Source organism: Haliotis cracherodii, unplaced genomic scaffold (genome assembly GCF_022045235.1).
Source record: "Haliotis cracherodii isolate W230 unplaced genomic scaffold, xgHalCrac1.p SCAF_14, whole genome shotgun sequence".
NCBI classification, from domain to species: domain Eukaryota; kingdom Metazoa; phylum Mollusca; class Gastropoda; order Lepetellida; family Haliotidae; genus Haliotis; species Haliotis cracherodii.
In genome coordinates this window covers 34,936,396-34,949,877 of record NW_027266269.1, presented here as the reverse complement: position 1 = coordinate 34,949,877, position 13,482 = coordinate 34,936,396, and positions in this window count along the sequence as shown.

Sequence of the window (13,482 nt, the reverse complement as noted above, 5' to 3'; positions counted from 1 at the left end):
TAGCAAGAGACGAGACAGTAATAGCAAGAGACGAGACGGCAATAGCAAGAGACGAGACAGCAATAACACGAGACGAGACAGCAATAGCAAGAGATTAGACAGCAATAGCAAGAGACGAGACAGCAATAGCACGAGACGAGACAGCAATAGCAAGAGATGAGACAGAGACAGCAAGAGATTAGACAGCAATAGCAAGAGATGAGACAGAGACAGCAAGAGACGAGACAGCAATAGCAAGAGACGAGACAGCAATAGCAAGAGACGAGACAGCAATAGCAAGAGATTAGACAGCAATAGCAAGAGACGAGACAGCAATAGCAAGAGATGAGACGGCAATAGCAAGAGACGAGACAGCAATAGCAAGAGATGAGACAGCAATAGCAAGAGATGAGACAGCAATAGCAAGAGACGAGACAGCAATAGCAAGAGATGAGACAGAGACAGCAAGAGACGAGACAGCAATAGCAAGAGATGAGATAGAGACAGCAAGAGACGAGACAGCAATAGCAAGAAATGAGACAGCAATAGCAAGAGATGAGACAGAGACAGCAAGAGACGAGACAGCAATAGCAAGAGATGAGACAGCAATAGCAAGAGATGAGACAGCAATAGCAAGAGACGAGACAGCAATAGCAAGAGATGAGACAGCAATAGCAAGAGACGAGACAGCAATAGCAAGAGATGAGACAGCAATAGCAAGAGACGAGACAGCAATATCAAGAGACGAGACAGCAATAGCAAGAGATGAGACAGCAATAGCAAGAGACGAGACAGCAATAGCAAGAGACGAGACAGCAATAGCAAGAGACGAGACAACAATAGCAAGAGACGAGACAGCAATAGCAAGAGACGAGACAGCAATAGCAAGAGACGAGACAGCAATAGCAAGAGACGAGACAACAATAGCAAGAGACGAGTCAGCAATAGCAAGAGATGAGACGGCAATAGCAAGAGACGAGACAGCAATAGCAAAAGACGAGACAGCAATAGCAAGAGACGAGACAACAATAGCAAGAGACGAGTCAGCAATAGCAAGAGATGAGACAGCAATAGCAAGAGATGAGACAGAGACAGCAAGATACGAGACAGCAATAGCAAGAGATGAGACAGCAATAGCAAGAGATGAGACACCAATAGCAAGAGATGAGACACCAATAGCAAGAGACGAGACAGCATTAGCAAGAGACGAGAAAGCAATAGCAAGAGACGAGAAAGCAATAGCAAGAGACGAGAAAGCTATAAAACGAGTGTGATAACACCATTGTCACAGAGATGGGGGCGGTGACGAAACCCAGTGGTTAAAGCGGTTGCTCATCACGCCGGAGACCAGGTTCGATTCCCCAAAGGGTAGATTGTGAAGAGCCTATTTCTGGTGTCTGCCGTCGTGGTATTGCTGGAATATTGCCTAAGCGGCGTAAAACCATACTCACAGTGGCCTTGGTGAAATTACGATATGCAGGTATAGACAAGACAATAACCAATGTTCATAAATCAAGGGGGCACGGGTGGCCCAGTCATCTAAGGCGCCGCGATTCGCTGTGCAGAGTTGCGTCCCTTCGACACGCCAGAAACCTATGATTGTGGGTTCGAATCCCGGTTCGCCCCGATTATGTTTCTAGGTTTGTCAGCACCATACCCGTGCTCGTGGGTTTTACCGAAGTGGTAAACATCTGAGACCTACATCACTTCGGGCTTTCCTCCCACATTAAGCTGACACGCCGCGATATAACTGGAATACTGTTAAAAGTGGCGTTAAACCCAACTCACTCACTCACTCACTCACTCACTCACTCATAAATCAAATGTCAAAAAAATACTTACGGACACTAGAAGGGCAAACATGCATATTTTATGAACGCTTCTATCACCTTAATTCAATAAGTGCAATTTGTTTGGAATTTGGTAAAACGTTCGATTTCGATATAGATATTGGGTACACGATAGTGTACCCATACAATGCTTGTTTGTTGTTTAACGCCGCACTCAGCAATATTTCAGCTATATGACGGCGGTCTGTAAATAATCCAGTGTGGACCTGACAATACAGTGATTGACATCAAGGGCATCAGTCTCCGCAATTGGGATACGATGACATGCATCAACCAAGTCAGCGAGCCTGACCACCCGATTCCGTTAGTCGCTTCTTACGCCAAGCATAGTCGCCTGTTACAGCCACTTTCCATTATATCAAATAACAAATCCGTATCTAAAATACACTTGACTGAAATAGAGAATTTCTGCATTTTAACTAGTATTAATTTACGAAAACCTAATGATGTCACTTTGGTAGCATAAGTACAGAAATTAAGTAGAGAAAATTTTGAAGTAACGAGAAAAAGCACGTAATTTAGAGAACGTAATTGAAATAATGAGAAATTTTGATTTATGGAAAATAGAATTATGCAACCAAAGTGGCACAATTAGGCGTTCGTATTAAATGACCGCATAACCAAACAATTTTTTTAAACTGAAACAAACATTAGGCTATGGTGGCATACACTACGCTTCCGTAGCAGTTGCGTTTTTGTGACTTGATTCCATACATGTACTACAATGTTGAAAACCAAACTTTACTTGTTTGAAAAATACACTAAAATATTGGTGTCACAGGAACTTTTGTTGTTGAGTATATATATATATTTTTATCCGTTACACAAAAATATGCAAGAGACATTTATACGCTGTATCATTACATCATGGGAGACGTGAGTGATGCTGAGCTCTCGAGAGATGTTCTGAGTCAGTCCTGACCACGGAGTGAGAGATGTGAGGGCGACATGAGCGATAGTTTAATGAATGCCACAGTGTTATCCGATGAAGGGGGAATAACCGCCAATATGATCTCAGATGTGATGGAATTCAAAGCGCTGAAGTCTTAAATCACTGAGACCACTGCCTTGACTGACCAAATGTAGTGTGCATCACCAATGAAAATTAAGGGCAGAATTAAAGATATCAAGAAGTGAAAATATAGAGCTGGTGCAACAAATTACTAGCTATGAAACGGATACCAAGCAAATGCAAGATCCTTCAAAAAGCATAGATGTGTTGACTAGTAAAGTAGATTCATTGTTACAGAGATCAAAACCATCCTACTCATCAGTGCTGCAAGTTTCACCTCACAAAGAGAACTCTGGATATCAAGGGAAAAGAAGTGTTTCGCCGAGAGAAGACAATCCTACATCAAAAATGAACGAATCTGTTCTCTCAAACGATGTTTCAATTGGACCTGAAACGACCCTTCAGTCACCTACACGCACATCAGAAGAGATCTCCCAGCCAACAATAGACAGTGTCTCAGTATCTAGAATCAACGCTCTGAAATCAAAAGACTATAATACAAATTCCTGCATTCAGAACCAAGCCTCCTTCCAAACCAAGAAACATAACCAGCAAAAATAGCAGTAGTGCAGGTGATAACTTACTGTTTACTGGAATTTAGAGGAAAAAGAGTTCTCAAACTAGTTCTATCATGAATTGAAACGGACTCTCCATGCGACACTGTTGAAAGAGCTATTTGTAATTACGCCTCAGATAATCATATGAGAGTTACTCATATTCATCTCATGAAAATATGGCGTGACAACCGCGTCAACAACACATCCTACACAATACAAGTAATTATTGATGCTGAAGATGCTGATAAAATAACTGATGACTTCTGGCCTGAAGGTGTATTCTGCAGACAATATGTACCCAGATCCGAGATGAACCGTTCTGATAACTGCAGGCCACGTGAGCATGTTGAAGACTATTCACGTGAACGTGATGAAGATTGGCCACGTAATCACGATGATGACTGGTCACGTGGTCGTGACGAAGTATGGTCACGCGATCCTGTAAGACAACGTGAACGATATTGGAAAAAGTGACCACTAGGATATAACATATATTCACCATGAACATAAACTACATTTGTATCCTACACATTTTAATGTGCACCCTTCGAATATCGACCTGGAAAGTCAGGGGAGTTATGTATGGAACACCACGGCTCATCTCTCTCCTTAATAATAACGATGTGGTTGTTATTACCGAACACTGGCTAAAAACAGATAATCTGAAGTATCTACATTCATTGGATAATAAATTTAATGTAAGCGCAGTGATCTGTGATGATACCTGTGCCAGTAATCGTGGATCTGGAGGTATTGCTATTTTACTCAGGACATCAACAGAATACACAGCGAAGCAAGAACTATCTGAAGATAATCACGTCGTGATAACAAAGATTGTTAAGCCTACGTTTGAAGATGTATATGTACTTGGCTACCTTGAACTAATCGGAACACTAGCCAGTATAAAGACGCCTTGGATGCACTATGTAACACTTATGACAAATATTCTTGTGTCGAAACATGAGTAACAGCTGGTGACTTCAATGCTGATTATACCCACTATCCAACTAGCCAAAGGACAAAGCTTCTAACGGAACGCCGATTCAACGAAAGGAATATAATAAAAACATCCATTATCTGCACTGAAGTGCCCCAAACTACCTTTCGCTCCAAGGACAATACGACGAAGTCAACTGTGGACAACATATGCGTTCCTGAATATATACGAGGCTACATAGATAGCTACATTGTCAATACTGACATGTCATATGATGTATCTGGTCACCATCCGGTATGCAGCATACTTCGTATACAACGTTGCTCGTCCTTCAAATATCGCTCCTCTAAGATCTCAGATGGTCAAAAGCTGATGATGCAGATATCAAACTGTACAGCAGCGAAGTTGATAAGCTCCTGAACTTCACAATGGACAGTAACTAGCAGACAGACATGGTATCTATGATAGAGAGATACAACTCACGTGTAACAAACTGTCTCCTCTCAGCCACGGTAACAACAATCCCTAAGGGTGTATATCGACATTACCTTCGACCTTACTGGAAGTCGGATAAATTGGATGCCTACCATTATGATATGAGATGTCACCGCAGAGAGTTGAAACGCGCAGGTAGACCACGTGATGAGCAGTCAATACTACGAGTATATAAAAATTACAAATGTGCTAAAATAAACTTTCGCAGGAATAAACTTAAGCCGAATGTAGACTTGCAGAAGAGCTATACAGAGATATTGAACAGAGTTGTGATGTAGATGTGGACTACTTCTTCATGAGAATCAAAAGTATCAGAAGGAAACAGTCAACAATAAACACTTTGAAGTACAACGACAAAGTAGCAAACGATCCTGTCAGTATTGTTAACACTTGGAGAGACTATTTCGGGAATTTAGCAACTCCTGACTATTCAAACAGAAATAATAAATTCAATGTATCTGACGAAGAGATACAAGTATTGAACCTTACAGAACTGGGTTCACGATTGCACTTTATAAACAAAATGGAAAAGACAAAAGTGACCCCCAACACTACCATGGTATCGCCATTACATCAGACATCTGAAAACTGCTGGAGGAGGTAATCATGGAGAAAATACAGAGATGGATCAACCGTAACATTATATTCCCCGATGACTTACAGTTTGGATTTCGGAAGAGTAGTGGGGCTCAGTTTGCAACACTAACTCTGCAAGAATGTATTGCATATTTCAAACAATGCAAATCAGTACTCTTCTGCACTTTTCTCGAGAACGAAAAGGCGTTTGATAAGATTTGGCACAATGGACTGCTGAAAATAAATTTCACACTTGGAATAAATGGAAAGTGTTGGCGATTTATCAAACATTCTTATACCACAGCAAGATCTTATATTGCATTTCAAGGTCAGCAATCAGAATATTTTGAAATACGTTTAGGTGTTGGACAAGTAAGAGTCCTATCAGCATGGCTTTTTCATGGTTCACATTGATGTACTTATTAAAGAACTGAAACTTACAGGCGTTAAAAGGCCATTGTCATTTAACCTCACCACAGGCGGAGAAACAATTAATAGAGTGGAGCAGATGTGATGTGCAGGAGTTATCTTCTCCTATAACACTATGTCTAAACGACAAATTGAATCAGTATGTCACAAAGCATTGAAAACTCTAAAATCTCTATATACATCCGGATTAAATGTCCATGGGTTTAATCCTATCATAAGTGCAAGATTTGGCGAACTGTTATCTGGCCAAATATTCCCTTCTCATGTGAGTTGTTCACCAGCATATCTGATGCTTCATACACAAAACTGGGAACCCCCCAGAGAAAGTTTGCCCGACGTGCACAAGAATTCCCTTCCAGATCAGCGTGCGAGCCCACCATAACAGCAGTTGGACTGTGGTCAAAGCACAAACATATAGACAAATGTAAACTGTTATTCTTTGGTCGACTATGAAGACAGAATAATTCCTTCATATCGAAGAAATTGTCTTATGGTTATTAGGCTACTGTATAGCAGGTTTCAATATTAACATCAGTTTTATACAAGAGACAGTTTTACTGTTTAGAAAATATAATATATAAGAAATACTGCTTGCTTATCTTAAATGTGTCTCGTTTATGGATAAACAGAGATGGTGCTCTGTGGTCAAAAAGATACTTTATCAATATGAACAGGCATTTAAGTCCAGCGTGCCTCACAAAAAAACAGGACTACAAACCTTTTGTGAGATTCGCCCGACAGTGCGTATGCATCATTTGTGGAAAATAGCATACGTTCATCCAACACACAAACTGTACATATCGTCCACGATATATCTGGCATCAGTAAAACCTGGTGATGTTACGTGTACACTATGCCACACCATCGTACCAGACTGTAGAAAACAGATGTGCGATAAACTTTCTTCACTGCTGCATATAAACGATTTTATTAACTTTTGTGACCAGGATGACAATGCAATGTTGGACTGTTTGCTCGGAGGAGATCACAACACTTTATGTCGTGTTGATGTTAGCACTTGGATACAATTTGTGTTGGTTGTCTCAAAGTGTGTACATATTTGCAGGCTACACATCAAACAAAACTTCTTATAACCGTAAGTGTTCACAAGCAACTACCTAGAAGGGCATTGTATGTATTTTTTGTTATCTGCGTTTGGTTAATTACAGGTCATCTATAATTTGACGTAACTTACTTTCATATGTACATTTCAATTATTGGAGGAAAAAAAGAATATCCGTCTGTGAGTACAATGGTAAACTCACAATATACATTGTAATTATAAACGTTGATTTTATAGGTCACCATGTCGCCATATCACAAGTTGGAGTACAATGGTAAACTCACAATATACATTGTAATTATAAACGTTGATTTTATAGATCACTACGTCGCCATATCACACGTTCGAGTACAATGGTAAACTCACAATATACATTGTAATATATAAACGTTGATTTTATAGGTCACCATGTCGCCATATCACACGTTCGAGTACAATGGTAAACTCACAATATACACTGTAATATATAAACGTTGATTTTATAGGTCACCATGTCGTCATATCACACGTTCGAGTACAATGGTAAACTCACAACATACATTGTAACAGGTAAAGGTTCATTTTATAGGTCACCATGTCGCCATATCACACGTTGGAGTACAATGGAAAGCTCACAATATACCTTGTAATTATAAACGTTGATTTTATAGGTCACCATGTCGTCATATAACACGTTCGAGTACAATGGTAAACTCACAATATACATTGTAATATATGGTAAACTCACAATATACATTGTAACAGGTAAAGGTTGATTTTATAGGTCACCATGTCGCCATATCACACGTTGGAGTACAATGGTAAGCTCACAATATACATTGTAATCATAAACGTTGATTTTATAGGTCACTATGTCGCCATATTACACGTTCGAGTACAATGGTAAACTCACAATATACATTGTAATATATAAACGTTAATTGCCTATGTGTAGATAATACATAGGTTTCGTGAGTAACATGTTGTAAACAATATATAGAAAAGGCACTCAACTAAGTCAGTTCCGATGAGTATTTTCACACCCTGACATCCTGCCACACACACACACACACACACACACACACACACACACACACACACACACACACACACATATATAAAAAGTAATCCTCATCACCAGGTCACAGCTCAATATATATTTATATATGTCAGAGTCCCTATATCATGAGTTCAGGCAGTTACTTCCAATGACTGAAATAGTCATTGTTTGCGAAGATTCCATGTACATTGGCCAATTTCAGTGATTTTGATAACAGATATTTATATTTGAAAATTGAACGAGTTTGATTTGACGACAAGCAATCACATCATAGCATCATCATTACCGTCGTCGTCGTCGACATCGGTGTAGTATTCCGGTGGTCCTGTGTTTCCCTGTGTGAGTTTGAACCGGATTTTAAGTTTGAGTGACTGGGTTAGCTCAATGAGCTGTGATCTAGTGATGAGGAATACTTTATCGTCAAGTTTCTTCACAAATATCACTCCGTCACGAACCCTTGTTCCAGATAAGCGATTGTCAGCTACAAGCTTACGGATTTCTGCAGCTAATCTCTCTCGCTCGTTGGTTAGATCGTCATTGGTTGGCGACCCTTCGTGTTTTGTCCTCTAAGAGACAAACTTTACCAAGATAGGGCGGGGCTTTTCGGGGAATTTGGCAGGATCACCAGTTCTATGAGAACGGTCGATGTCTCGAAGTTCAACTTTAACACCGAAATCTTTTGATAAGTTTTGCACTTTAGTGTCTGTATTTTCACCATGCTTCTGTGGTATTCCAGACACTCTAATGTTGTCACGTCGGCCATATTGATACAGTTCATCAAATTGAGCGTCTTTCGATGCCGTCCTGTGGGTCAGATCAAGATCTTTAACTTTGCTTTCACTCTGAGGTGAGGTGAAATAGGGTTTAACGTCGCGTCCAAGATTATTGCAGTTATATAGCGACGTGCATGCACGTGTATGTGTGTGTGTGTGGCTACTTGTACAGTCCGTACTGATGCCGATTTATAGTGCTAGCTCACTGAGATACCATGCCGCAGTTTAACATGAATACCCCACTCAGACACAGTATACTGACTCCGAGCCGACCAGTCCTTGTTTTAGCCCCTTAATGCCGAGCGCCAGACAGGGTAACAACAAGGACCATCTTTTAACGTCTTTTGGTATGACGCGGCCGGGGATCGAACCCCGGACCTTCCTCTCTCCGGGCGGACGCTCTACCACTAGACCACGGAGGCGGTCGCCTTAACTCTGAACGTATTTCTCACTGGGCGGACGCTCTACCATTAGACCACGGAGGCGGTCGCCTTAACTCTGAACGTATTTCTCACACATTGATTGAAATTTGTCATCAAGACTGGCGTTGATCTCCGGTAGCAGTATGGTGACTAAAGCTTGACCCAGCTTTGATAATAGTTCAGGTGAGCTTAAAGCTTCAATAATGCGAGGTGTGAGGTCACCTGACACCACTGGAGTGTCCAAGTCGGGAATGTTACACAGGAAAACAGAACTGTGGCAAATGTTTTCGAGAAAAACAGAACTTTCAGACAATGATCTGGCACGTTTACAGAATGAATCTTGTCACTTCCATTTGGAAGGAATCGGGCGAACTACGTCGACGTTTTGTTGGGCGTGGGGAGTCTGACATCAATGTTATTATTCACACGTTCATCTAAGGCGCCGTGATTCACTGTGCAGAGTTGCGTCCCTTGGGCACGCCAGAAACCTATGATTGTGGGTTCGAATCTCGGTTCGCCCGGATTATGTTTCTAGGTTTGTCAGCACCGTGCGCGTGAGTTTCACCAAAGTGGTAAACGTCTGAGACCTGCATCCCTTCGGGCTTTCCACCCACATTAAGCTGACACGCCGTGATATATAACCTGAATAATGTTAAAAGCGGCGTTAAACCCACCTCACTCACTCACACGTTTTCACAGTAACGTAGTGATGTAGATATGACATTTAGTCTGATAGTACCATTAGAATTATGATCAGTGTCTATGATCAAATAGTACTCACTTGGACGTATTCAATACGAATATCACAATGACAAACACAATCCAGTTTCTTATCCAAATACAGAATGCCATCCAAGTGATAATCCACCTTTCATCCAATATTTATAGCAATATTGTCATAACTGTGGAATTATTGATTCGCTCCTCTCAGTATTTTGAGGTTGTACTTCTATTTTTCACATTCTCTTGTGAGCGAGTGAGTGAGTATGGTTTCACGCCGCTTTTAGCAATATTCCAGCCATATCACGGCGGGGACACCAGAATGGGCTTCACAAATTGTACCTATGTCGGGAATCGAACCCGGGTCTTCGGCCTGACGAGCTAACGCTTTAACCACTAGGCTACCCGACCGCCCCATTCTCTTAAGACAGCTACCACACCAAATCAGAATCAGTCGTTCGGACAACAGCTTTCGTAGTGGACGATTTAATGTAGATTGAGAGACATGGCAGCTGTGATTGGATGAACTTGTGTGAGATTTGTTGATGTTTTTATATGTACATTTATTGAGTAAATTACAAGTGACCCTGTGTTTTTCCAATACTAGTATTTAGTGTTGTCTTTTTGAACAGGATGACTAATCCTGATTGTGACCATCCACGGGTGTTTCCGAGCAGGTGACATTTGGTGCGGGACTGAGGTTGGTGTGTTTAACTTCCTGTACTCGTAAAAGGAACAGGCTAAGCTAGCCAAAATTTGTGTATTATTATTGTAGCGTTAATGCCAGACTATGCACACATAGACATGTAGTGTCTGATGAAAGAGGCCGATAGAAAACTCTTTCACGAGAACCAACGATATGAACATTGTGTGACTCCCAAGTAATTGGTGACGAGTTGCATTATTTATTTTAAAATAAGCACTTTAAAAAAACTGTCAAAGTTCCTCAGACATTTGAATGCTATACTGTTACGTATTTTACCATGTATGCCATCTAGCTGTACGTCTATTACTGTAGGGGCGGTCGGGTAGCCTAATGGTTAAAGCGTTAGCTCATCACGTCGAAGACCCGGGTTCGATTCCCGACATGGGTACAATGTGTAAAGCCCTTTTCTGTTGTCCCCCGCCGTGATATTGCTGGAATATTGCTAAAAGCGGCTTAAAACCATACTCTCTCACTCACTCTATACTGTAGTTTTTGTTGTTGTACAACTCATATGTATCAAGATCGTTTTTATCGAGTAATGAAAGTGAAAAAAATGAAGTCCATGGGAGAAAATTGGCTTTTCGTAGAACCCCAAACCACAGATGCGCCTGCTCGGACGAAGACAGAATTCGCCGGCTCGACTTGGCTTGGGGCAGACGCACCACCGCCAGCTACCCTCGTGGCGCAAATCAGTGTCCGTTGGAGCCCTCCATCGGACGGACCCGAGGGGAGAACGCCGGTCGGACAGAGACGGACCTCGCCGGCTTGGCTTGGGTCAGGCAATAAGTGAGTGAATTAAAAAGCCAGCCTAAAGAATTTCTACTGCTACCACACCAAATCAGAATCAGTCGTTCGGCCAGCAGCTTTCATAGAGTAAGATGAAATGTGGATTGAGAGATTTGGAAGCTGTGTTCGGCATCATCAGGCGAAAAGATGACTGTTTAGCTTAAATTCTTTAAAATAATATTTCATACAGGTAAGACACCAGAAGAATGGTTGTGGATTGAGAGATCTGGCAGCTGTATTTGGATGATCTTGTGTGAGAATTGACGATTTTGTCAAATGTACATCTATTGAGTAAATTAAAAGTGTCCAAGTTTTTTCAATATTTAATGTTGTCATTTTGAACAGGATGATATATACTATTTACTTTTCACTGATCATATTTCTAAACTTTTACTGTTTCTGAAACTGGTAAGCACAAACTACCAATAGAAACAGGCCGATGGGAAATTATATCACGAGAACAAAAGATATGAATATTGTGTGACTGCCAAGTAATTGGTGACGAGTTCCATTATGTATTCAACTGTAATTCTTCTTTAACCTTTCGCGCTGAATGAGTTAATGAATACTACACACACTGGCTAAACATGAGTAGATATCGTAAACTGTTCACAACTGGTAAAGTAGGTACTTTAAAAAAACAACTCTCAAAGGTCCTCAGACATTTGAATGCTATACTGTGACGTATGCTACAATATATGTCATCAAGCTGTACATCTATTACTGTAGTTTTTGTTGTTGAACAACTCATGTACCACCGATGGTTGTTGTCGAGTAATAAGAGAGAGAGAGAGAGAGAGAGAGAGAGAGAGAGAGAGAGAGAGAGAGAGAGAGAGAGAGAGAGAGAGAGAGAGAGAGAGAGAGAGAGAGAGAGAGAAAAAAAAATAATATGAAAAAAGTCCCAGGGAAAACATTTGCTTTTCGCGTATCCCCAGACCACGAGTGCGCCTGCGCCGGACAAAGACGGATTTTCGTCGGGGAGCACCCGACGCGGGAGCGGCCGGCGAGGGAGCACCCGACTCGGCTTGGGTCCAATCACTCGGACGGGCGCCCGTCCGACTGCTAGGAACCTCGCCAAGTCGGCTTAGGTCAAGCTGAAAGCGAATGAGTTCAAATTTGACGGCACGTCGGCATTATCAGGCGAAAAGATTACTGTTTAGCTTCAATTCTCCAAAATAATATTTCCTACTGGTAAGACACCAGAAGAATGGTTGGTTAAATGGGGTGAAATTAAGCCAATTGATAAGAAAGGTAAGCCTTTGTTACCAAACAACTACAAACCACTTCCATTAACACTTGTAAGATGCTTGGGTAATTTTTTTACTTTTCTTGTTGACAATATATTCACTACTTTCATGGAAGTAAATGGATATTATTTTATCTGAAGTCTGAACTGGTTTCAGAAAGAACTACTTTGTAATTCTGAGAGTGCTGGCGCCAGCCTACAGGATGTCAACAACAAGCACACCAAATCAGAATCAGTCGTTCGGCCAGCAGCTTTCATAGAGTAAGATGAAATGTGGATTGAGAGATCTGGCAGCTGTATTTGGATGATCTTGTGTGAGAATTGACGATTTTGTCAAATGTACATCTACTGAGTAAATTAAAAGTGTCCAAGTTTTTTCAATATTTAATGTTGTCTTTTTGAACAGGATGATATATACTGTTTACTTTTCACTGATCATATTTCTAAGCGTTTACTGTTTCTGAAACTGGTAAGCACAAACTACCAATAGAAACAGGCCGATGGGAAATTATATCACGAGAACAAAAGATATGAATATTGTGTGACTGCCAAGTAATTGGTGACGAGTTCCATTATGTATTCAACTGTAATTCTTCTTTAACCTTTCGCGCTGAATGAGTTAATGAATACTACACACACTGGCTAAACATGAGTAGATATCGTAAACTGTTCACAACTGGTAAAGTAGGTACTTTAGAAAAACAACTCTCAAAGGTCCTCAGACATTTGAATGCTATACTGTGACGTATGCTACAATATATGTCATCAAGCTGTACATCTATTACTGTAGTTTTTGTTGTTGAACAACTCATGTACCACCGATGGTTGTTGTCGAGTAATAAGAGAGAGAGAAAAAAATAATATGAAAAAAGTCCCAGGGAAAACATTTGCT